Source organism: Notolepis coatsorum, assembly GCF_963971535.1.
Source record: "Notolepis coatsorum genome assembly, chromosome: 5".
Lineage (NCBI taxonomy): Eukaryota > Metazoa > Chordata > Actinopteri > Aulopiformes > Paralepididae > Notolepis > Notolepis coatsorum.
The window spans coordinates 37,392,482-37,419,170 of NC_140169.1; the positions used below are offsets into that span (position 1 = coordinate 37,392,482).

The window sequence follows — 26,689 nt, forward strand, 5'->3', positions numbered from 1 at the left end:
CACACACTCATCTCCTTCTCAAATGTCACCACAAGAGAGTGCCTGTATACCAATCACTTGACGTGGGAAAGAAAGTATTAGCTGAAGAAAGGAAAACAGAAGAACAAGGAGATACGTTGACGTTATATTTTTATTTTCTCTCTCACTATTTTCGAGAAAATACGGCGATAATGTCTTCGTCACTGGGGTGTCTGGAAGATGATGATCATTCTGACCTCCACCGGCTTTTTTGTATTAGGGGCTCGCATCGCTGATCTACTCCCCACCTGCAGTCCTCCTTGCTGCGGCTGGGTAGGTATTGAACCTCCGGTTCTACAGCTGGACTGCAGGAGGCACCGGCTGTTGTGAGAAACTGGTTGCTTTCTGGGCTGGGTGAGTAATGTTTTGCTATGCAAGCGGCAGTTGTCTGCTAATGCTATGGGGGTTAGCTGACAATTTTACGAATGCCGGCGCCAGATTGGGGTCCTCTGCTCGGCCTCTTAGGCGACGGACGGAGGGTCCTGGTCTGACGCCCATAATGGTCAAACTAGTGGGCCGCGACCGAGATCTGGTTTAAACCCGGGGTTCTCTGGACGAGCGGATGCTTCTCTGTCCCGTGAAGGCCCCATCTTTCAAATTAATGAGAGATTACACCCTAAGCACGAGGAAATGTGGGTCTGGATCTTCTTTATCGGTAGTTCCATGCTCAAGTCGGCTGCAGCCCGTATGGGAATTGTGCCAACTCCGCTGTATGTCTGTTAAATCACAGTTGAAAACTGTGTTGACATTTCTTTTTCTCTTCTCTCTTAGGATGAGGAGGGATTCAGGCGGCGGCCTGTCTGAAGTGTGGCTTGTTATGTCGTTGTGTACAGTTCAGGTGATAGCTGCTTAGCTTGCGTGCTAGTGTGTGGCCTACTGTTACCCAGTCAGCTGTTAGCTGCGGCGCTAGCCCGTTGTGTTCACTAGGCTAGGAAACGTTAGCTTGTTGCTATCAGTCGGGAGCGGCTGTTAGCTTAATGCTACACTGTTGAACGTTACTGTGAGTATAACAAGCCTTAAACACTCTGACTACGACGTCATCTTTGACAGAGGATGTTAGTTGACCCTACACCGGGTGCCCTGCCAGCGAGGACTTCGTCAACATGGAGAACGGCGGCTGGGTGGCGCAGCGGACATTTGCCCTCGTCACCAACGCAGGAGACGCCGGGTTCGACTTCGGCTGTCCCGTTAACCAGTGTTCACAGTCCTCTCGGCCTGCGCTCAGGGTGGAGGTAAGAGTCCTGCCGGACTTAAACACTTCTTCTTTCCTTCCCTTCTAAATGTTTTGTAATAACGATGTTTTCCAAAACGTGTGTTGCTGCAATACATTGAGGATACGACGCGTGTTGTGTGTGAATTGTCTTGTCACTGGTATAGCTTCTCTCTACCTAGAAAATCGGCGTTGTTTTTTACGTGTGTAAAAATGAACTGGTTTGGTTGTGATGAGAACATGTGTGTTCATGTAACATTAGTAACGTGGTTGAACTCACGACTAAGTGGGTTAATTAACCTGTGAAGCTATGCTTAGTGACATGTGATTGAGGAATAAATTCTTCTCTCAGCCTGTGATGACAATGAACAGCGTGTTCACATATTAACAGGGGTATTTGTTCAACCTGGTCGTATCAAGGGTAAGGTAGGGAGGGGTGACCCCCCCGGTTTTTCCCTGGGGCTTCCCCCTCTCCTCTCAAACAGGAGGGGGGGAACTGAACGATGGATTGGCAGAATTAGCATGAACTTGAAACCCGTCGTACAACGTTTATGGCGCAGGATGTGTTAAGCCACAGCTCTCAACTATCTTTGATTTGATTTGAAATCTTTATTTCGAACATGCAATGAATACAAACAAACAATAACAAAAGCAAAACACAGCTCAATCTACATGTTCGAAAAGGAGTAGGAAGAAGTATACACTTATTTAATCCTACCCCTTTTCCACTACTCAAATGAGTGTACTATTTTAAAACATAAAAAAGAAGAAAAAAAAAATATATATATATATATGCAAAACAAAAAAACAAAAACTGTAAAACATGAAAGAAATAAAATAAAAAATGTAAACACCCGTGAATATCAAGTCCCTTCCTCATCCCTCTACCTTGTGAACATAATTTCCTTATACATCAGTTTGAATTGTCTCATGTTTGGACATTGCTTTAGCACCACAATCTTTCGAGATTAAATAAAGAGTGAATGTCTTCCGTTACTCCCAAAGCCTGAATATTATATATAGTCTGGTAAGAAAATTCACACAGACTTTGTAAAAATCCACTTTTATAACAAATAAAAACCCCACTGGAGTTCAGTTCTGTATCACACTAGCTCCTGCTCAGCGTCTCATTGCATATATCTCGCTTCAGCATATATATACTGAATACATTTCAAAATGTACCTTTAAATGCCAGCATTCATCTGGCCACACCCCCATCCGCGTACCTACATAAGCAGGGGTGGTGCCACACACTCATCTCCTTCTCCTTTTCATCACAAGCAACGTGTTGCTCATATGCCCACTTGACGTGGAGAAAAATATTGGCTGACAATGTTTACGAGGAAAGGAAGAACAAGAGATACGTTGACATCATATCTTTATTTTCTCTCTCACTATTTTCGAGAAAATACGGCGATATTGTCTTCGTCACTGGAGTGTCTGGAAGATGGTGATCATTCTAAAATCCTCCACCGGTTTTCGTATTGGGAGCACGCCGCTGCATGCCTCTCAACTGCAGTTCCTTGCTGTGCTGGTTGCGGTAAAACCTTTCAGGACACAGCTGAACTGTAGGACGCGCCGCTGTTGTGAGAAGCGGTGAGTTCCAGGTTGGTGAGTGATGTTTGCTTGCGGCTCCACTTGTCTGTTAGTGCTATGGGGCCTGGCTGACAATGTTTACGAACACCGGCCCCAGATTAAGGTCTTTTGTTCAGCCTCTTAGGCAACAGCGGAAGACCTTGATCTGAAGCCCATTATAGTTTAACTAGTGGGCCACGACCATTAACACTGGTGATCCCTGTGTTTTCTGGACGAGTATTCCCTCACGAGGAAATATGGGCATAGATGTTCGTTAGTGGAAGATCTGTGTTCAAGTCAGCTACAGGCCAGTTTGGTATTGTGCTGGCTCCGTCGGGTGTTGGTAAAATCATCGTTGTAAGACTGTGTTAACATCTTGTTTCTCTTTTCTCTTAAAAAGTGAGGAGGGTGGGGAGCTCCAGTAGCTCACCGCGTACCTCGAACGCTATTTCGGCGTCGGGGACAACCGTGCGCGTCACGGATCTGGGGTAGCGAGTTCGACTCCCGGACAAGCCGTACTTTCTCAGAGTGTCTTTCCCCCCATCTATACCCCCATTCAACCTGTTTCTGTCGGTCGTACTTGACCAGAAAAAGCGATAAACGCAAAAAGAACCAGCTGACTGGTCAAAGTTTAAAAAAAAAAAAAAGTGAGGAGGGTTTCAGAACGGCGGCCTGTCTGAGTGAGTGTTATATCATTGTGTACAAGTTCAGGTGATAGCTGCTTAGCTTACGTGCTAGTGGTGGCCTACTGTTAGCCAGTCAGCTGTTAGCTGCGGCGCTAGCCTGCTGTGATCACTAGGTGGCCTATCTGGGCTAGGCTAGGAAACGTTAGCTTGCTGCTATCGGCCGAGGCCCAGCGCGGGGTGGCTCCGGCCCCTCGCGCGCCGCCGCGGTTCCCAACTCCCCTCTCCCTCACGGGGAGAGGCGGGGGGGATTCGAAGTCTCCCCTCTGGTCGCGTGCGCCGTTCGCTCGGCGTCTCGCGGGCTGGGGCGGTAGCGCCCGACGGTTAAAGCGGCCGTTAGCTTAATGCTACTCTGTTGAACGTGCTTTGATTATAACATGTTTTAAACACTCTTGACTACGACGTCATCTTTGACAGAGGATGTTTGTCGAACTGAAACTTGGCGCTGCTGTGATGGCTGCCTTTCTGATCGCTCCGACGAGACTGTGCTTTATTTTGTTAATTTTTATAGTATTAGGAGTTTTATTTGCACCAACTGTTGGTGCATTATATGTGTATGACCGTCAGTCAATCATTGACATTGGATTACGGGAAACTTACCAACTGGATTACTCGCTGGATCAACTTTCCGAACCACATCAATGGCCGGAAGAAATCCTCCGGAGACTAGGACCGGATCCTTTGTTCCTAGACCCCAGGAAAAGACGTCGAGGAAAAAGGTCTGGGATCCGAAACAGGCTGAGATCCAGACGACACCGTACACCACTTCCCAGTATATTGCTAGCCAATGTACAATCAATAGACAATAAACTGGATGACATCCGAGCAAGGATTCAATATCAAAGAGACGTTAGGGACTGCAATGTCCTTTGCTTCACCGAAACTTGGCTAACACCGGAGGTTCCAGATCACGCGATTCAACCAACGGATCACTTCTTTATCCATAGGAAGGATCGGACACAATCAGAGTCCGGTAAACAACGTGGTGGAGGTATTGCCTTCATGTTTAACAAAAATTGGAGTGATCCAACGAATGTGAAGGAATTATCCAACTACTGCTCCCCAGAACTGGAATATATAACCATCAAGTGTCGTCCTTTCTTCCTCCCGAGGGAGTTAACGGCGATCGTCCTGGTCGGAGTGTATATTCCACCGCAAGCCAACAACAACGCCGCGCTCTCCAGACTACACGACGAGGTAAATAATATACAAGCGACGAACGTTAACGCCGCCATTTTGGTACTGGGAGATTTCAATAGCGCCAATCTGAGAAAGGTATTGCCTGATTTCTACCAGCATGTGACTTGCAACACCAGAGGCGGTAACATCCTAGATCACTGTTACACGCAATTTAAAGGTGGCTACAAGGCTCATTCTGATAGTGGCTTTGGCAAGTCAGATCACGCATCCATTTTCCTTACACCAAAGTACAGACAAAGAATTAAAAGTACTCCCGTAGTCTCGCGAGAGGTGCAGAAATGGGATGTGACGTCAGAGGATACGATCCGGTCAGTGTTCCACAACACAGACTGGATTGTATTCCGCGACACAGATAACATTAATGCCTACACGGAGACAGTGCTGGACTATGTCTGTACTAGGGTGAAAGAAACAATCCCCACTACCAAAATGAAAGTTTACCCAAATCAAAAACCCTGGGTAGACAAATCCGTCCGTGAAGCCCTGAGAGAGCGCACCAAAGCATACAATGACGGCCTAGTGGCAGGCAACATGAATGACCACAAGGTGGCGCAACACAACGTAAGGAGGACAGTGTCAGAGGCCAAACGGCGCTACAGGGATAAAATTGAACTCCAGTTTGAACAAGCTGACTCTAGAGCTATGTGGCAGGGGCTCAAAACGATGACAGACTACAAAGGCGCCTCCCTCAAACTGAACAATGACATCTCCTTAGCAAACGACCTCAATACCTTCTATGCGAGGTTTGATGCTGGTAATAACAACACCAGCTCACAAGCCTCGGCAATGGGGGGGGGGGGGGTCGGCTGCTGATGGAGGCGCAGTGTTCAGGGTAACAGAGCATGAGGTGAGGCGGACCTTTAAAAAAGTGAATATCAGGAAGGCAGCAGGTCCGGACGGCATCCCCGGCCGCGTCCTAAAAGTCTGTGCCGACCAACTGGCCCCAGTATTCACTGACATATTTAACCTGTCCTTAGAACAGGCTGTCATCCCCACCTGCCTGAAGAAGTCCACTATTATCCCTGTACCCAAAAAATCCAAGCCTGCTTGCCTCAACGACTACCGCCCTGTAGCTCTCACCTCCATAGCCATGAAGTGCTTTGAGAAGCTAGTAAAGGGCTACATCTGCTCCTCCCTCCCCATCAACATGGACCCCCTGCAATTTGCATACCGCCCCAACAGGTCCACGGAGGACGCCATATCCCATGTGCTGCACACAGCAGCATCACACCTGGACAAGAGGCAGGGGAACTATGTGAGAATGCTATTCATCGACTACAGCTCGGCATTCAATACCATAGTCCCCTCCATACTCATAGCCAAGCTCAGGGACCTGGGCTTGGGCTATGACCTCTGCCAGTGGGTCTTGGACTTCCTGACTGGCAGACCCCAGGTGGTGAGAGCAGGCAACTGCACCTCCTCATCCATCACCCTCAACATAGGGGCCCCCCAGGGCTGTGTTCTGAGTCCCCTCCTCTACTCCCTGTACACACACGACTGTGTGGCTCAGCGGAGTAGCAATACAATCGTCAAATTTGCTGACGACACAGTGGTGGTGGGCCTGATCTCTGCCAACGACGAGAGGGCCTACCTGGAAGAGGTCAAGGTCCTGGCGGGATGGTGCCAGGAAAACAGCCTCTCCCTGAACGTCAGCAAAACAAAGGAGATGATTGTGGACTTCAGGAGGTCGGGGGTCAAGGACTACAGCCCCCTCAGCATCGACGGGGCACCGGTTGAGAGAGTCAACAGCTTCAAGTACCTCGGAGCCCACATATCCGAGGACTTGAAATGGACCATACACATTAACAGTGTGGTGAAGAAGGCACGACAACGCCTCTACTTCCTCAGGCGCCTAAGGAAGTTCCAAGTCAGCCAGAAGATCCTTAAGAACTTCTACTCATGTACAATAGAGAGCATCTTGACCGGCAACATCACCTCCTGGTTTGGGAATAGCACTGCAAAAGACCAAAGCAGACTACAAAGAGTGACACGTTCAGCCGAACGCACAATTGGAGGGGGGCTCCCCACTCTCCAGAACATTTACAACAAGCGTTGCAAGGGGAAGGCTAAGAGAATTATTAAGGACTCGAGCCACCCGAACAACTGCCTCTTTGAACTGCTGCCGTCAGGCAAGCGACACAGGAGTCTCAAGGCGAGCACAGAAAGACTCAGAAGTAGCTTCTATCCCCAGGCCATCAGGCTGCTAAACGAACAATGAATGAACACTACACAACAACAACCACCAAACACACATAGCACACACATCCACACGCACACACTCACTTTAAACAAACACACTGTAGCACCCACTACACACACTTTATAGCACACACCCACTTTAAACAAACACACTGTAGCACCCACTCCCCACACTTTATATTTATGGATGAAGGATTGCACTACAACTCGTACACCTTACTGTAAATTGTACCTAAAATTGTACCTCATCCCATTTCTGCTTTGCACTAGATAGTACTGTACATTAGTACACTGCATAGTATTGTGTATTGTATATTATATGGTAACTCAGAACATTGTACATATGTCTATACCGAACAACTGTGACCTCATTCTTCTTCTAAATTCATGCTATATTATGTTATCATGTTATTTGATACTATCTTGTCTAGCACAGTCTCTGGAGCGTAACAGTAAGAAGCATTTTGTATGAAAGTATTCTGTACTTCTGTATGACAACTATTAAAGAACTTGAACTTGAACTTGAACCTGCCCTGGGCCAGGACGGCAAGGACTGCGTCAACAAGGGGGACCGTAGCGACAGGATGGAGCGGCGACGCTGCCCAGATCGACAACACAGAACGGCTGTGTTTACTACGGTGCCTTGAGACTGCACTTCGCTTGATCTACGCTCCGGGTAGGCAAGGTCAGGACCAGACCTTGAGCACGTCTTCTTGCTTTCCCTTCTAAATGTTTTGTAAATAACGATGTTTTCCAAAACGAGTGTTGCTGCACTACATTTAGGATACGATGCGAGTTATGTGTGAATTGTCTTGTCACTGGTATTAGCTTCTCCATGCAAATAGGGTTGTTTATTACAGATGTGAAAATGATCTGGTTTGTTGTGTTGAGAAACATCATGTGTGTTTATATGTACCGTGTACTCACAACTAAGGGGGTTAACTAACCTATAAAGCTATGCTTAGTGACATGAGTAAAGAATGATTATTTTCTCAGCCTGTAATGACAATGAACAGTGTGTTCACATATTAACAGGTTTTCCTGTTTTAACTGGCCGTATTAACACTGTGGTTTGAAATAAAACGATTGAATCTTGAATCTTGAATCTTGATTAAGGCTAAAGTAGGAGGATTGTGTTTCCCCCCGGTTCCCTGGGGACTTCTTCATCCTCCTCTCAGACATGTTGTTGCACTACATTGTGTCACTGTGTGGTAGGGATACGATGTAACCCTTAGCTTGATTGCTGAGGTTGTGCTAAAACTGCTGGAGAAACTTTATTTTCCTAAAAGAAAAGATTGTTTGGTCGCTTTCGTGTGTGCTTAGCAAGGCCTGTGGCCGATACTAATCGAGAATTATGTATTCTCTCATTATGAAAAACGGCGTTCCTCTGTAGAGTGTTTTTGCCATTTTTTGTAGGTGATGATGGGTTGTGTGTGTCATGTGACCTACAACTGGGTTGGACTGGCCACAGAAGCACATGTGTAAGTTTGGTACCGGGGCTCTTGGAGAGCCCTCTCTATTCTGTGTTTTTTCCTTAGTAAAAATCAGATAGCAGGTTAGCTCATGCGCTGTGTGAAGCTGTCAGACGCTTCATGGAGCTGACTATGACTGTGTCATACTCTCTTTTTGTCATTACATCGTATCATGGGTGTGGGGTCGTAAAGGGGTGAACTGGTAACCTTTCCTCCCCCTTTTTTCTGTTGGTCAGGGGTAAACCCACCTGTCCTTCAAGGTTCCTGTCACGTTGCGGTTCGGCACGTTACAGGGTGAGGGGGGGGGGGGGGGGGAGGGAGTTTCCTGGTCCCACGGCCTGGAATATTGGGCGTGTGCACAGCAGAAATTCCCCCGCCATAGAGTACGTCACTGTGCGCGTCTCTGTTGGTAGGACTTCCGTGTGCTGTTCAGGTCCATGTGATGGATCTGTTTCGGGGGGTGGTCAGGGCTCCTCCTCACCAAGCTCCTATTCGGGCCTTCTGTGAGTTGGGACTCTCCTTCCATGTGAGGGAGCCTCCTTCAGAGTACAGAGCCTCCTCCTCAGATTGTCAAGGTGAGTGGACCCTCAAGAAGGAGTCCTACTCTATTGTGTATGTATTCGATTCAATTCGATTATTGAGTGTGTATGGGTTCAGTGCCTCCTCCCCGGAGAGCCCTAAAACCAATTTTTTTACATGGCTCAAGGTGCAATATATTCTTTTCAATCTGTACAGCTCGCGTGGGAAGTCTCTCTGGGGATTCCCGTCTCCTTCCTATGGGAGGGTGGTGGGATGTAAAAATGTGAAAAAAAATTACCCCCGGCTGTGTAGACTGGGATACATACTGTTGGTGCTTCCTTCTTTTCCATTAAAAAGAGTTGGAGTTAGGAAGTATCACACCCCTCTTGTCGTTCCCCTGGGCGCCTTGGGGATTAAATGACAGGTCTAAATAGCCTGTTCATTGATGTGGGTGTGTCCCGACGCACGTATAGTGCTAGCTCGGGGTGTTCTGTAAACAGGCGACTGACTGGCACGCCTTGGTTGCTTGAGGTTAAAACGGCGTTTTTATAAAGCAACTGGGATGGAGGTTTTTCCTCTTCCGACGACCAAATCCGACGACCTGGTTTGGTTATCGACGGATTCTCGTTCATATCTGGGGGATGATGACGGAATGGATCTGAGCATATGTAGAGGGGTCTCACGCCCTGGGGGTGGGCCACCGGGCGCGGTTCGCCTGAACGTCTGGGTGGCGCCTTCTTTTCATGTTTAAGATCAACACGCATATCTGCCCCTTCTCCTGGAGTAGGCATGTCGGCGTGGTTAGGGCACGGGACTGGTTCTGGTCACGCTGGTCCGGATACAATACAAAAAATTGTTTTCTCAAGCAGAAGCACAACCCCAGCAGTTTAAGCTGAGGGCTACATCGTATCCCACTAAACTGAACGATAGATAATCGATGTTGAATGGGCCATAGTAATGTCAATTTAGCAATACAATCTGCTGTTCTGGTACCCTGAGGGACTTGGGCTTTTTTCAGGGGGAAAAATGCCAGGTCGGTCCGGGTGTCACAGGGTTAAGCGCTATGGAGACCCTGGTTGGGTACATTCTTTTTCGCATTCTTCTTCGCTCCTCTCTCACGCATGGCGAAGAGGGGCCTGTTGGGGTGGTCTTTGACCTCCTCTGGTGACCCTGTGCTTCCTGTATCGCCAGGCCCGGTCCGAAGTCATGTTTCGTCGACCCGTAGGCCTGGGTTAACCCTTTTTTGAAAACTGAAACACTTGTACTGCAGTATAGCCGGTGTATACCCGCAGGTGTGTTTTGGAGTTTTTTTCTTGAGGGGTTATAGGAACAACCACCGCATTGGGCAACACCAAGGTGGTTGATTCCCTGGTGTGTTGGAGCAGTGTCAACTCCCGGGTTCACCGGTTGAGGGTGCCCCTGCACGTTCATGACGACTGCCAATCGTGTCAGCCTTCTCTGCCTCAACCCCTCTGGGTGGGTTTTTTTTAAATGGAGGCTTGGTCATGCAACAACGCCAGCTTACGCCCCTTCCGCCGGGGCGGCTGTGTTCAGCTGTCCCCTCTGGCGCCTGTCTCGTCCGCAGTCTCCAGGCTAGGGTTAACAGCCTGTTGCTTGGTTTTTCCCCGGTGCGCTGCCTGCTTCCATTGGTTAACCTTTTTTGTGTGCTTACGGCCATGCTGACTGCCTGTTCTGCAGGGTCAGTGTGCCAGGCGGTGTACTATTGGGGGGACAGGGCCCGCTCGGCTGAGGGGCCTTTGTCTGAATACGCTGGCGATGTGGGGGGTGGGGTCACTAAGTGCCCACCTGGTGGTGTCTTGATGCTGGCATCATGGACTTCTCCGGGCCCCCGTTCCAGGGGGTCCAGTCCCTTTGGTGGGTCTGGGTCTTCCTTCGCGCTCCGCTGCTACGGCCTTGCCACGGGGTTGGGTTTGCCCTTGACCCCGTGATTCTGGGGGCAGTAACGAGGTTGTTCCCTCCGTTCGTTCCCGGGTGGCATGCGGGTTGTGCGTGTGTGTAGTCGTGGGGTCAAGCCACGGTCTGCTCACCCTGTGGGTTGAGTTGCTTGAGTGCCTCTTCGCACGGTCGGGTCCGTCGCCCTCCCGTGAAGCCCCCAATAGGGGGGGTGCCCTCCATTAGGGGGGGTCGGGGGGGCTCGGTCCTCCCTGATCTGATGGTTGTGGGGGGCCTCAGCGGGGTACATTTGTCGAGCTTCTAGCTCCCGCTCAGCTCCTATTATGCAATGAGACGCTGAGCGGGAGCTAGTGTGATACAGAATGTTAGGTTATGACTATAACCAAGTTCTGTTAACACTAGTGGACGCTCAGCGTCTAGACGCCGCTGCGGCCCTTGATTTTTCATTGTGGTGAAATTTGTTGGGAAGGAGATGAGTGTGTGGCACCACCCCTGCTTATGTAGGTAAGCGGATGGGGGTGTGGCCAGATGAATGCTGGCATTTAAAGGTACATTTTGAAATTTATTCAGTATATATATGCTGAAGCGAGATATATGCAATGAGACGCTGAGCGTCCACTAGTGTTAACAGAACTTGGTTATAGTCATAACCTAACGTTAACCCTTTCACTACCACACTACAGAAGGTTAACCCTTTCACTACCACACTACAGACTGTTCTGTAGTGTGCTAGTGAAAGGGTTAACCTGCTGTATTGTCGCAGTGAAAGGGGTTAACCATTTGGTAGTGTGGTAGTGAAATGGTTAAAAAACGGTGAGTACTCAAGTAATGGACTACTCACACAACATCCCTACTACAGATGGAGCTATAAAAGTGGAAACATTTTTGAATCCCGCAGGCAGAGCCTGAGGTGTGTCCAGCAACCCCCCCCCCCATCCTATCCTCAATCGACTCCAACCCACACGTCAGACCAAAACAAAGCATGTAAAGCATGCAGAACCAAATGGTAAACGGACTGCATTTCTATAGTGCTTTTATCCAATGCCCCACATTCACACATTCACTCACACATTCACTCACACATTCACACATTCACTCACACATTCACTCACACATTCACACATTCACTCACACATTCACACATTCACACAATCACTCACACATTCACACATTCACTCACACATTCACACATTCACTCACACATTCACTCACACATTCATTCACACATTCACTCACACATTCACTCACACATGCACACATTCACTCACACATTCACTCACACATTCACACATTCACTCACACATTCACACATTCACACATTCACTCACACATTCACACATTCACTCACATATTCACTCACACATTCACACATTCACTCACACATTCACACATTCACTCACACATTCACACATTCACTCACACATTCACTCACACATTCACTCACACATTCACTCACACATTCACTCACACATTCACACATTCACTCACACATTCACTCACACATTCACACATTCACTCACACATTCACACATTCACTTACACATTCACACATTCACTCACACACTCATGAAGCGTTTAATAGCTTCACATAGGTCATGTGCTAACCTGCTATCTGATTTTTACTAAGGAAAAACACAGAACAGAGAGGGCCCCTTTAAGAGCCCCGGTACCAGACTTACACATGTGCTTCTGTGGGCCAAAACCTAACCCAGTTGTGGATCTCAACGACACACACAACCCTTCATCACAACAAAAAAGGGCAAAAGTACACTCTTACTACAGAGGAACGCCGTTTTTCATAACGAGAGAGACATAAGTCCTCGATTATGTATTGGCCACAGGCCTTGCTAAGCACATATGACAGTGAAAAAAATAGTTTTCTCAAGCAGAAGCACAACCCCAGCAGTTTAAGCTGAGGGCTACATCGTATCCCACTAAACTGAACGATAGATAATCGATGTTGAATGGGCCATAGTAATGTCAATTTAGCAATACAATTTAAAAAGTTATAGCCCTGCAAAGAAGGTGAACATCTCCATAGACTTACAGTGCTGGCACAGAATGGTATAAGATGCTCAAAGTGCGTGGCAGGGAATGTGTTAATGTACGCCGACGTCGAGAGGTACAATACATAATACAAATACAATATAGAAATGCAATAACATCATGTAACACTAAAACTAAAATCAATGACAATGACGTTCTCGGAAACGGCTAAACTAAAATGGAAGGAGTCTATCTCTCCTTCGACTTTCCAGAGAACCGCTCCTCCAGTCGACTTCACACCAGGTGTGTGCGTTGCCCAGGAGTAAGTGCAGTGTTGAGTGTCAATGAGCGGTTCTTGAGAAAGCTTATGTCCAATTGATCGGCCCGCTTTGAACGGTCACGTCATGGGCACTGCACTACTGTGACACTAAAACTGAAACTAATACCAATGAAATTGTCTGAAATAGCATTTAGATAACGTGACACTAAAACTGAAGGGGTGGTAGTGAGACAAACAGTATCACGTAACAGTAAACTCTCCATTGAAACCAATACTAATAAGGAAATTCAGTATTTATACCATGTGAAACTAAAACCCAATATTAATCAATTCAATGATTTCTGTCAGGGTCGCAGGTCCTCTGCATGGGCTGCTGGTGGTTAGCAGTGGTTAATAATGATTAGCAGTGGTTAGTATTGGTTAGCAGTGGTTAATAATGGTTAGCAGTGGTTCTATGTCGTATAAGCTTCCGCTCAGCGTCTACTGCACATATCTCACTCCAGTACATATGCACTGAATAAAAACTCACAATGTACCTTTACATACCAACATCCGTCTGGCCACACCCCGATCTGCTACCTATATAAGCAGGGGTGTGGCCACACACTCATCTCCTTCTCAAATTTCACCACAAGAGAGTGCCTGTATACCAATCACTTGACGTGGGAAAGAAAGTATTAGCTGAAGAAAGGAAAACAGAAGAACAAGGAGATACGTTGACGTTATAATTTTATTTTCTCTCTCACTATTTTCGAGAAAATACGGCGATAATGTCTTCGTCACTGGGGTGTCTGGAAGATGATGATCATTCTGACCTCCACCGGCTTTTTTGTATTAGGGGCTCGCATCGCTGATCTACTCCCCACCTGCAGTCCTCCTTGCTGCGGCTGGGTAGGTATTGAACCTCCGGTTCTACAGCTGGACTGCAGGAGGCACCGGCTGTTGTGAGAAACTGGTTGCTTTCTGGGCTGGGTGAGTAATGTTTTGCTATGCAAGCGGAAGTTGTCTGCTAATGCTATGGGGGTTAGCTGACAATTTTATGAAGGCCGGCGCCTGTCTGATTCAGGCGGCGGCCTGTCTGAAGTGTGGCTTGTTATGTCGTTGTGTACAGTTCAGGTGATAGCTGCTTAGCTTGCGTGCTAGTGTGTGACCTACTGTTAGCCAGTCAGCTGTTAGCTGCGGCGCTAGCCCGTTGTGTTCACTAGGCTAGGAAACGTTAGCTTGTTGCTATCAGTCGGGAGCGGCTGTTAGCTTAATGCTACACTGTTGAACGTTACTGTGAGTATAACAAGCCTTAAACACTCTGACTACGACGTCATCTTTGACATAGGATGTTAGTCGACCCTACACCGGGTGCCCTGCCAGCGAGGACTTCGTCAACATGGAGAACGGCGGCTGGGTGGCGCAGCGGACATTTGCCCTCGTCACCAACGCAGGAGACGCCGGGTTCGACTTCGGCTGTCCCGTTAACCAGTGTTCACAGTCCTCTCGGCCTGCGCTCAGGGTGGAGGTAAGAGTCCTGCCGGACTTAAACACTTCTTCTTTCCTTCCCTTCTAAATGTTTTGTAATAACGATGTTTTCCAAAACGTGTGTTGCTGCAATACATTGAGGATACGACGCGTGTTGTGTGTGAATTGTCTTGTCACTGGTATAGCTTCTCTCTACCTAGAAAATCGGCGTTGTTTTTTACATGTGTAAAAATGAACTGGTTTAGTTGTGATGAGAACATGTGTGTTCATGTAACGTTAGTAATGTGGTTGAACTCACGACTAAGTGGGTTAATTAACCTGTGAAGCTATGCTTAGTGACATGTGATTGAGGAATAAATTCTTCTCTCAGCCTGTGATGACAATGAACAGCGTGTTCACATATTAACAGGGGTATCTGTTCAACCTGGTCATATCAAGGGTAAGGTAGGGAGGGGTGACCCCCCCGGTTTTTCCCTGGGGCTTCCCCCCCTCCTCTCAAACATGTTTTGTTTACAATATATTGTGTCACTATGTTTGTGGGGATACGATGTAGCCCTCAGCTTAAACTGCTGGGGTTGTGCTTCTGCTTGAGAAAAAAAAAATGTCCTAGGAAAAGTTTGTTTGGTCACTGTCATATGTGCTTAGCAAGGCCTGTGGCCAATACATAATCGAGGACTTATGTCTCTCTCGTTATGAAAAACGACGTTCCTCTGTAGTAAGAGTGTACTTTTGCCCTTTTTTGTTGTGATGAAGGGTTGTGTGTGTCGTTGAGATCCACAACTGGGTTAGGATTTGGCCCACAGAAGCACATGTGTAAGTCTGGTACCGGGGCTCTTAAAGGGGCCCTCTCTGTTCTGTGTTTTTCCTTAGTAAAAATCAGATAGCAGGTTAGCACATGAGCTATGTGAAGCTATTAAACGCTTCATGTAGCATGCTATGACTGGTGTCATGGCTCTACTTTGTCATTACATCGTATCAGGGGTGAGGGGTCGTAAAGGGGTGAACTGGTAAACCCTTCCTCCCCCTTTTTCTGTTTGGGCAGGGGTTAAAACCCCCTGTCCTTCAGCCTTCCTGTCACGTTGCTGGTTCGGCACGTTACAGGGTAGGGGGGGGGGGGGGGGAGTTTCCTGGTCCCACACCCTGAAAGATTGGGCGTGTGCACCGCAGAAATTCCCCTGCCATAGAGTACGTCACTGGGCGCGTTTCTATTGGTAAGGCTTCCGTGAGTTGTTCAGGTTCCATGTTATGGTTCTGTTTCAGGGAGTTTTCAGAGCCTCCTCCTCACAGAGCTCACTGCTCTGTTGTATGTGTATTCGATTCAATTCAATTCGATTATTGAGCTTGGTGGGTGATGCAACGCAGTAGAGACGTGGTTCTTCTGCGCTGCTCCCTACTGGTAATGTGTGTATTGGGTCAGAGCCTCCTCCTCTGGTGTTCGGAGTCTTCTCCTCGGGGAGTTCATAGCTCCTCCTCGGAGAGTCCTAACCCAATTGTTACATAGCTCAATGCTGCAATATGTCTTTTCAATCTATACAGCTCACGTGGGAAGTCTCTCTGGGGGTTCCCCGTCCTCTCCTTTTTGGAGTAGGTGGACGGGGTATTGTTTAGGGTTTCCCTGACTCCTCGCCTTACAGGTCTGTTGAGTCATGGGTATCCCCCCGTCATAGGGGTACGTCGCTCACCGTCCCCTCTTATGAAGTGTGGTTGACGGGGTGGTGTTTTCCCTCAGCCGCGTCGCATGGGACCCATGTCCGTATTATTTTTTCTTTTTTCTGAAAAAATGTCAAATAAAAAAAGCGGCTTCTTGTCGTTCCCCCAGGCGGCTTGGAGGAACGGTATCTGGTGTCTTGTTAGACTATCCATTGATGTGTTTTGGGTCTCGACGTGTACATAGTGCTGGCCCTGGGTGTTTCTGATAGGAATCATGCATGAGGCTTGTGTGCCTTGGTTGCTCATCATTAAAACTGCGTTTTTATGGGGCAACTGGGATGGAGTTTGTCTCTTTCGAGCGCCAGTTTACTAGGTTGTCTCGACGAATTCTCGTTCATATCTGGGGGATGTTAACAGAATAGATCAAAGCATAGGTAGAGGGGTCTCACGCCCTTGGGGTGGGCCACTGAGCGCGGTATGAACGGGACCGTCTAGGTGGCGCCCTCTATAATGTTTTAGATCGACACGCGTACCTACCCCCCCTCCTAGAGTTGGGGATGTCGGCGTGATTAGGGCACGGGACTGGTTCTGGTCACGCTGGTCCAGGTCAGTTAACCCGTTGTCCGCCGGGGACGCAGATCTGCTGTTCTGGTACCCTGAGGGACTTGTGCTTTTTTCAGGGGGAAAAATGCCGGGTCGGCCCGGTTGTCACAGGGTTTGATACCTTCTCTTCTCCCGCTTACGCATGGCTGAGAGGGGGCTGTTGAGGTGGTTTTTTATATAGTACTCCTCTGGCATCCCTGTGTACGTCCCGGTCCGCCGGGCCTGGTCCGAAGTTGTTTTCGTCGACCCGTAGGCCTGGGATAACCCCTTTTTGAAAACTAAAACACTTGTACTGCGGTATAGCCAGTGTATACCCGCAGGTGTGTTTTGGAGTTTTTTCCTGAGGGGTTATAGGAACAACCACCGCATGTTGAACCAAGAGGGTGGTTGATTCCCTGGTGTGTTAGAGCGGAGTCAATTCCCGGGTTACCCGGTTGAGTGTGCCCCTGTACGTTCATGACGTCTGCCAATCGTGTCAGCCTTCTCTGCCTCGGCCCCTCTAGAGCGTCGGGGATTTTTTGGTGTAGGCTTTGACATGGTGCTCAACAATGCCAGCATACGCCCCTTCCGCCGGGGTGCTGTTTTCAGTTGACCCCTTTGGCGCCTGTCTCGTCCGCAGTGGTCCAGGCTCGGGTCAAGTGCCTGCTGCCTGGATTGAGGGATCGGCCTCTTCTGGAGGTCGTCTCCCCGGTGCGCTGCCTGCTCCCGCTGTAGTGTAGCCTCTTGAGTGCTTCGAGTTACAGCCATGCTGACTGCCTGAGTATGCCAGGGTCAGTGAGCCAGGCGGCGTGCTGGTGGGGAGAAGGGCCTGCTCTTGGATGGGCCCTGTCCGAATACGCTGGCGATGTGGGGGGCGGTGTCACTAGTGACCGCCTGGTGAGGTCTTGATGCTGTGGCGTCATTGGCCTCTCCGGGCCCCTTTTTTCCGGGGGGATCCAGTCCCTTCTGGGTCTGGGTCTTCCTTTGCGCTCCGCTGCTACGGCCTTGCCACGGGGTTGAGCTTTGCTCTTGACCCCATGATTTTGGGGGCGGTAATGAGGTTTGTTCCTTCCGTTCGTTCCCTGGTGGCATGCGGGTTGTGCGCGTGCGTAGTCGTGGGGTCAAGCCACGGTCTGCTCACCCTGTGCGTTGAGTTGCTCGAGTTCCTCTTCGCACAGTCGGATCCGTCTCCCTCCCGTCCTCCAATAGGGAGAGTATCCCTCCATTAGGGAGGGTCGGGGGGCTCGGTCCTCCCCGGTTCTGATGGTTGTGGGGGGCCTCAGTGGGGTACATTTGTCGAGCATCAGCTCCCGCTCAGCTCCCGTTGTGCAGTAGACGCTGAGCGGAAGCTTATACGACATAGAACAGTAGGTTATGAATATAACCGTGTTCTATGAGTATAGTGACGCTCAGCGTCTAGACGCCACTGCGGCCCTTGATCTTGCCTTGTGGTGAAAGATTGAGAAGGAGATGAGTGTGTGGCCACACCCCTGCTTATATAGGTAGCAGATGGGGGTGTGGCCAGACGGATGTTGGTATGTAAAGGTACATTGTGAGTTTTTATTCAGTGCATATGTACTGGAGTGAGATATGTGCAGTAGACGCTGAGCGTCACTATACTCATAGAACACGGTTATATTCATAACCTACTGTTAATAATGGTTAGCAGTGGTTAATAATGGTTAGCAGTGGTTAATAATGGTTAGCAGTGGTTAATAATGTTTAGCAGTGGTTAGCTTTTGGTTATCAGTGGTTAATAGTGTTTAGCAGTGGTTAGCTGTGGTTAATAGTTGTTAGTAGGGGTGTAACGGTACACATATTCGTATCAAACCGTTTCGGTACGGGACCTTCGTTACTTCAACCACTAACTCCAAGTTCACCCCCTTCCCATAATATAACTTGTGCAAAGGGCTGCATGTTGTTTGTTCAGCCCACGCACACCACTGAGAGATTACCTGTAATTTATCATAGTCGCATAGTATGGTACTCTGGTTTCCCCAACACCATAAAAGACATGCATGCTACAGTAGGTACATACTCCTGCCATTGCCCTTGACCAAGGTACTGGCATTAGAACTGGAGTTGGTCCCGGGCAAAGGACTAGGGCTAAGTGATAAGGATTGTCCTCTTCTCAGGTTTGCCCTACTATGAGGACCTGGCGGTGGATCTGCCTGTAGACTATGTGGAAGACTACACCCTGGAGGAGAGACTGGGTACTGCAGCCAGACAGCCACCACCGCCACCACAGCAGAAGCCTCCACAGGACTACAGCAGTATAGCTGGCGTCAACGGTGAGAGACAGGGTGAGTGTGTGTCAGCCTGTGTGTGTGAGTGAGTATGTGTGTGTGTGTGTGTGTGTGTGTGTGTGTGTGTGTGTGTGTGTGTGTGTGTGTGTGTGTGTGTGTGTGTGTGTGTGTGTGTGTGTGTGTGTGTGTGTGCGCGTGCGCGCGCGTGTGTGTGTGTGTGTGTGCGACTGTGCGCGCGTGCGCATTTCAAAGTGGTTACCAGAGTTACAGACAGCCATGTTGGAATAATTAAGCATTACATCACGCGCAGGAGTGGTTTGTGAAAAATAAACCATGCCTAGGGGTGGTCGTTAGACCCCCCTAGGCATGGTTTATTTTTCACAAATCACGACTGCAAGTGGTGTAATGCTTTTATACAACTGCCACATCCATCCAACCTTATTGCTATACAATAAACACACATTAATGGAAGATTTATTGAAAAAAACATCCGCCACAAAAAGTAGTTCCCACAACAATAAAAAAGAGAAATTGCCTCCATGTGGAAGCAGCTCGGAAGTGCATCCAACCAACTAACACATCCAACTGTCTTTCAACTAAGACATCCAACCAACTAACACATCCAACTGTCTTTCAACTAAGACATCCAACCAACTAACACATCCAACTGTCTTTCAACTAAGACATCCAACCAACTAACACATCCAACTGTCTTGTAACTAAGACATCCAACCAACTAACACATCCATCTGTCTTTCAACTAAGACATCCAACCAACTAACACATCCAACTTTTCTTTAGTTTTTAATTATGAAGTTAGCGGTTGTTATTGGAATGATTGATTGATTGATTGATTGATTGATTGATTGATTGATTGAAAATGTGTAGACAGTGTAGAGAGTGAGCTCTGCAGTCAGGGCAAGGAAGAAAAAAAATTAAATAAAATTGCAAATAATCGATCAATCAATCCGCGATTTTTCTTTTGTTCCACAATGACTCATGACCCATAGATTACACAATCCAACATTGTGTAAGAGACTAAGACATTCGCCGTGACAGAATCGGTTTTTATTTAGTCGTTATGACGCTATCAACATATCCATTTGTAAAGATTATTGTCCGCCATCTTGTTTTTTTTTTAAGTCGCACGCGGAGTGATAGTGATTCGGTTGTGGGCGGGTCCTGGGACCAAGAACGTAGAATTGTGACAGATACATACGTGTAAATTGACTGTTTCAGCCAATCAGAATCGAGAAATTTGCATGCCGTTGTATAATGACAACTACACAAACATTCCATGCAGGGCCTCTACTGAATTGAAATGCATGATGTATCGAGGATATATGGATTATATACTGTATTGATGATATTATGGATGACGTATTCATGCCGTTTTCTCAGACGGCCTGCTTCAGAGGATGTCAGAGGTGTTGGAGAGGAATGGAGTGAACCCCAGAGAGCTGAGCGCTCAGCAGCTCTACAGACTGGCTCTGATCCTGCAGCTGATCCAGGCTGAGGACAACACAGGTCAGTCCCGGTGCAGGTCTGGTCCTCATGTAGGTATGGAGGTCAGCCTTGACAAACTTTAGTGAGTCATTCTTTTATTGTGAATCTAATAAGTATTGAAGTATAGCCTGCCTGTACCAGGATTATTATAGTTTTGTATTTTTCATTCGCTTTTATTTCATTTAAAGTTTTTGTTTTCAGTTTAGTTTCAGTTGGTTTCCAGACTGGGTTTGATAGTTTCAGTTTAGTTGTAGTTTTTAGTTTTAGTTTATTATATATATTATTATAATATGGGTGGTATTTGTCAGGTGCAAGATTGAATAAGTTGAGAATAGGTATTGTGTAACACAAAAGCATCACTTTGTGAAGGTAATTGAGTCACTCTCAATGAACATTATGCCTTGACAAATTGTATTCAATTGACACAAACTAAAACTAAAGACATTTTCTCTATTTTTATTTAATTTAATTTGTGTTTGTTTTGTATGTACACAATAGTTTAAATTCATTCAAATAAAAAGAAATGTCTTCAGTTAAAGGTGCTATAGATAATATTTCTATGTAGAGTAATAAATAACATTAATTTTTTTTAACATACAATAATAATACATCCACAGAGCTTTTAGAAAGGTGCAGAATAAAGATATTGCTTTTCAAAAATGATTGATAATTCTTTTGCAAGTCCAAAATGAATGTTGTTGTTTACATGTTGCAGGCATGTATCCCCTCCCTACTTCCCATTTCCCCACGTGGAAGGCACCTAATTGGATAAATGGCATGCTGGTGCTCTAGTGTGACATCTAGTGGCTGAATGTTATTTATAGCACCTTTAACTAAAATGTTCTTACACTCCTAGTTATAGTTTTTAGTTTAGTTTTAGTATGTACTATAATAACCTTGGTGTCTACATAATGTTTCTTCTTACCTTTCAGATCCATATGAGAAAGATCTCATCAATCTTAAAGGGGTAGGTTGCTGTTTAATCAGTCATCCAAATTTAAAGGAGTTTAAATTCGTTTTTGACCACTAGTTGATCAATTGAACAATGAAAAACACAGGCAAAGGCTATTTTCACGATATGTCCCCCTTAAGCAAAGGTGTAACACTGCCACAAAAATTCAAAACATAGGATTGGAGACACAGTTTCCATGCAAAGTGACTGACAGGTATCTTAATCCAAGGAGACTAACACTACAAAAACACCTAGACTCATCTCACATGACACCAAAATAAGACCCATTCTACGACACCCAAGGCCAGATTAAGAATTCAGAGGCCCCCAGGCCAGATTCTTGTGGAGATTCTCTGTGCCTCAGAGTCAGAGTCATTCGTGTTGGTGTTGGGGCTGGGCTGTGGAGATGCGGCGGGCGTATACGAACAGGTGGCAGCCACTGGTGGTGGTGGGCCGGCTGAACTAGAGGCTGCCGCTGCCTCTTCTCTGTTGCTAGCATCAATAATAATAACGTTAGCATTCTCGTCCTCTCTGCCCGCGGCGCTTGGCTCAGCCTTTTTAACGTTGCTGCTACTACTAGTGCTAGCCAGGGGGCTATCCTCCTCCTTACCTGACGGGGTGAAAAAAGTAGAGATAGTCGGTATGCTTTGCCGAAGTAACGCGCTCTTTCTGTCCCTTTCCTGTTTATATTTTAACTTAGCAGCTCCGCTTTCCCACCGTTTAACTTTTTTATCCATGTTTTTTGAGTCTCATATGATCATACAGTACTACTCGAGTCTTAGCCTACTTGATCAACTTGCAAGTGCAATTCTCGCGGTCAGTGGTCACCTGACCTGACCTGACAGTGACCCCTGGACCTGGACGTCAGTGTCACGTAGACTCAACGTCTCTCACCCCTCATTATCAAACAATCAATCATATTTTTATTTGCAATACACATTTAGAGAAGAGATGAGATGATACTAGTAGTCACTATAGATGCTGTGAAAGTAAACGCTGGATGAGGATCTGATTATATATATTTTTTTTTTTTCGTATTTCTTAAATCTTTTTTACTAGTGTGTAGTGGAGGCCCCTAGTCACTAGGGGGAGCTCGATGATATCCGCTATCAGCACCGGCGGGTCTCTGCTGTCTGTCATGAATAATGATCCCAATCTGCCTCATTCGTGTCGGGGCTGCGTCTATTCTTTTACCAATGGATTTCCAGTTCCGCCTTCGCGTTCTGCGATCTGATTGGCCACTGATGTTTCTGGTGCGATCTGATTAGCCACTGACGTTTCTTAGGGTTAGAGTATGGAATCAGGGCTGGTGTTCTATCGCCCTGCTCTAAGACAAACTCTAACCTTAGCCAACTTCGAAAGAGTGCCTAAGCTTAACCGGTGAAAGAAAGAGGCGTCACATGATTGGCGCTACCAGAAACATCAGTGGCCAATCAGACCGCAGAACGCGAACGTGGAACTGGAAATACGTTGGTAAAAGTATTCAGGCGTCGGGGCTGGGTGTCAAGAATGGAGGTAGGTGAGTTCCAATGGGTGAAGGCAATCACAGAGACGGAGAGTGTTTACTCTTGAACAGGTTCGACTTTAATAGTAAGAACACAAGAGTAATTTCTAAGAGAGATAAATGCTAAATAGCACAGGCAGGAAATAAGGTAAATAGGAGCTTATTGGAGGTCCAGAGTTGAACCGTCCGCGTTTTCCCCGAACGCAATTAGTGAAGACCTGACAATGAACAAGCAGAAGACAGGTAAGTTACATAGACACCAAATACCAACATTCCACACACACCCCCGTGACAGCCAATCAGGAACCACCCCTAAGTGACAGCACTAATTGACAGGGAAAGGACAGGTGACAAGCCCAGTGACATATGCCAGGAATGTGGGTGGTCACTGACCTCAGTCGGTGTCCAGAACGTAACAGTACCCTCCCCCGACGAACGGCACCAGACGTTCACCTAGGGGCCTCGGGATTCAGCCGCCGGAAATCAACGATCAGGCTGGGATCTAAAATATCCCTTTGAGGCACCCAAGAATGCTCTTCTATCCGGTACCCCTCCCAATACACCAAGAACTGAAACCCCCTACCCCTCCGCCTACAACCCAGTATCCTCTGCACCGTGTAAATAGGTTGACCGCCAATAAACCGGGGCGGAGGAATCACAGGCAGTGGCGGGGCCAAGGGCGATGAGAGGAATGGCTTCAACAGGGACACATGAAACGTCAGATGAACCCTCATAGAGCTCGGAAGTCGTAGCTTGTAAGCCACTGGATTAACCCGATGAATCACTTTAAATGGTCCTATAAAGCGAGGAGCCAGCTTCTTGGATTCCACCCGGAGAGGGAGATCCCGGGTGGAAAGCCAAACCCGCTGCCCTGGACGGTAAACTGGAGCCGGACGACGCTTACGGTTAGCTTGCCGTTGGGTACTAACCGAAACCTTCTGTAGCGCCTTTCGAACCTGTTTCCACGTCCTGCGACAGCGAGCCACATGTGCCTGGGCCGAGGGCACCTCCGCCTCCTGCTTCTGCTCGGGAAACAGAGGAGGTTGAAAACCATACTGGCACTGAAAGGGAGACATACCGGTAGAAGAGGAGAGAAGGGTATTATGCGCGTACTCAGCCCAAGCCAACCTCCTACTCCACGTTGCCGGACTACCATCTCAAGACCCCCTCCAAATCCTGGTTGACCCGCTCCGTCTGCCCGTTCGACTGCGGATGGAACCCAGACGACAGACTGACAGAGGCGCAGAGGCCGGCGGCAAACGCCTTCCAGAACCTGGAGGCGAACTGAGGACCCCGGTCCGACACTATATCCACTGGCAGCCCGTGGACCCGAAAGACATGCTGTATAACTAAATCAGCAGTCTCCCGGGCCGATGGAAGCTTGGGGAGAGGGACAAAGTGAGCCGCCTTAGAGAACCGATCCACCACCACCAAAATGGTGGTGAACCCGTCCAAAAGGGGAAGACCAGAAATAAAGTCCAGAGATATGTGTGACCAGGGTCGTTTAGGAATAGGAAGTGGTCGGAGGAGACCCGCCGGTGCCCGTCGAGAGGTCTTACTACGTGCGCACACCGGACAGGCCGCCACAAAGGAACGCGTATCCCCCTCCACTGTCGGCCACCAGAACCTCCTACGGATAAATTCCAGGGTCCTGGTTGCCCCTGGGTGGCTGGTGAGGGATGACGCATGTGCCCACTGTAGCAAGCGTGAGCGCGCCACCTTGGGAACATACGACCGTCCCGGAGGACCCCCACCCGGATCGGGCTCCCGCGTTAGCGCCGACCTTACCACCCTCTCTATGCCCCAAGACACGGGTGCCAAAATCAAGGCCGGTGGAATAATGGGATGGGGCTGCTCCTCCCGACCAGGAAGATCAAACTGGCGCGACAAAGCGTCAGGTTTGATATTCTTGGAGCCGGGTCTATAGGAGATGGTAAATCGAAATCGTGTGAAGAACAACGTCCACCTGGCCTGGCGAGCGTTAAGGCGTTTAGCCCCTTGGATGTAAGCCAAGTTCTTATGATCAGTCCAAACAATGAAAGGATGTGTCGCCCCCTCTAACCAATGTCTCCACTCCTCCAGTGCCAATTTGATCGCCAATAACTCCCGATTACCCACGTCGTAATTACGCTCGGCTGGTGACAGACGGTGAGAGAAAAAAGCACACGGGTGCACTTTCCCATCCTTTAAGCATCTCTGAGAGAGCACCCCCCCCACCGCGATGTCAGAGGCATCCACCTCCACAATGAACGGAACCTCTGCGTCATGGCGGATCAATACAGGAGCGGATGTAAATCGACGTTTAAGATCGCAGAAGGCCGACTCTGCCCTAGGCGACCATTCAAAGCCAGGGAGAGAGGACTTAGTGAGAGCTGTTAATGGATTGGCTAAGGCGCTAAAGTTGCGAATAAAGCGCCTGTAAAAATTTGCAAAGCCCAAAAACCGTTGTAACCCCTTGAGCGACGAAGGCCGTGGCCAGTCCAAAACTGCACTCACCTTGGCTGGATCCATGCGCAGATCGCCCTTTGTCAACACAAAGCCCAGGAAGGACACGGTGTCAGTGTGAAACACACACTTCTCAGCCTTAACGAATAGTTGATGCTTGAGGAGACGGTCTAGCACCTCCCAAACGTGCAGTTGGTGTTGCACCATATCGCGAGAAAAAATCAGAATATCATCTAAGTAAACAAACACCGACACCCCAATCAAGTCTCGCAGCACGTCGTTAACTAGGGCTTGGAAGACTGCCGGAGCATTAGCCAAACCAAAGGGCATGACCAAATACTCATAGTGCCCATTGGGTGTGTTAAATGCAGTCTTCCACTCGTCTCCTTCTCTAATCCTGACCAGATTGTATGCATTACGTAAGTCAAGTTTAGAAAAGAACTGTGCCCCCTGTAAGCACTCAAAGGCCGTGTCCATGAGAGGTAAAGGATATCGGTTCTTGATGGAAACGTCATTCAATCCCCTATAATCAATGCACGGGCGCTGATCCCCATCTTTCTTATCAACAAAGAAGAAGCCAGCGCCGGCAGGGGAAGTGGACGGGCGTATGTGCCCCGCAAGCAATGCCTCCTCTATGTAGGTGTTCATGGCCAAGGTTTCGGGGCGTGAGAGAGAGAACATTCGCCCGCGAGGCGGGGAGGTACCGGGTAGAAGATTAATGGAACAGTCGTATGATCTATGAGGCGGAAGTGCTTTAGCACGCGTTTTGCTAAAAACGTCCGCCAGGTCCCAATAGATCTCAGGCACCCCTATCAAATCGGGATTAGAGGGTAGATCAGAATCTGCCATGCTCCCCACTATCCTGGAGAAAGAGGGAGGAGACAAAAGGGAAGAGGGGGGGGAAGACAAGGGTTTGGGCAAACTCCCGCTGACGATCGACTTGACGTCGGCCGCCGTTGAGAGTTCGCCCGTGCTCCAATTAATAATATGAACACGTGACGACAACCAGGGATGACCCAACACCATGACAGAATAGGGGGAAAAGATGACAAAAAATGTAACCCATTCCCACTCCCCACCCGCCACCCGGATGTGTAATGGAACCGTGCGCTGGGTGACGCTCCCACTGCCCAGGGGCCGACCGTCCAGGGCATAAACCGGTAAGGGAACCCCTAAATCCTCCACTGGGGTTCCCCACTCCTTCACCAATCCCACGTGAATAAAATTGCCCGCCGCCCCTGAGTCAATGAGAGCCTTAGTTCCCCTAATGTCACCCCC

The 26,689-nt window shown here is 48.2% G+C and overlaps 1 pseudogene across 1 annotated transcript in view; it reads left to right on the forward strand.

Moving 5' to 3' along the window:
* LOC311228151 (receptor-type tyrosine-protein phosphatase-like N) overlaps positions 1–26,689 on the forward strand; it is a 159,506-nt pseudogene that overhangs the window by 108,055 nt on the left and 24,762 nt on the right. Inside the window, exons 7-9 of the transcript in view lie at positions 18,894–19,049; positions 20,406–20,531; positions 21,827–21,891. The product of the transcript in view is annotated as a receptor-type tyrosine-protein phosphatase-like N (transcript). The remainder of the gene's footprint in view (positions 1–18,893; positions 19,050–20,405; positions 20,532–21,826; positions 21,892–26,689) is intronic.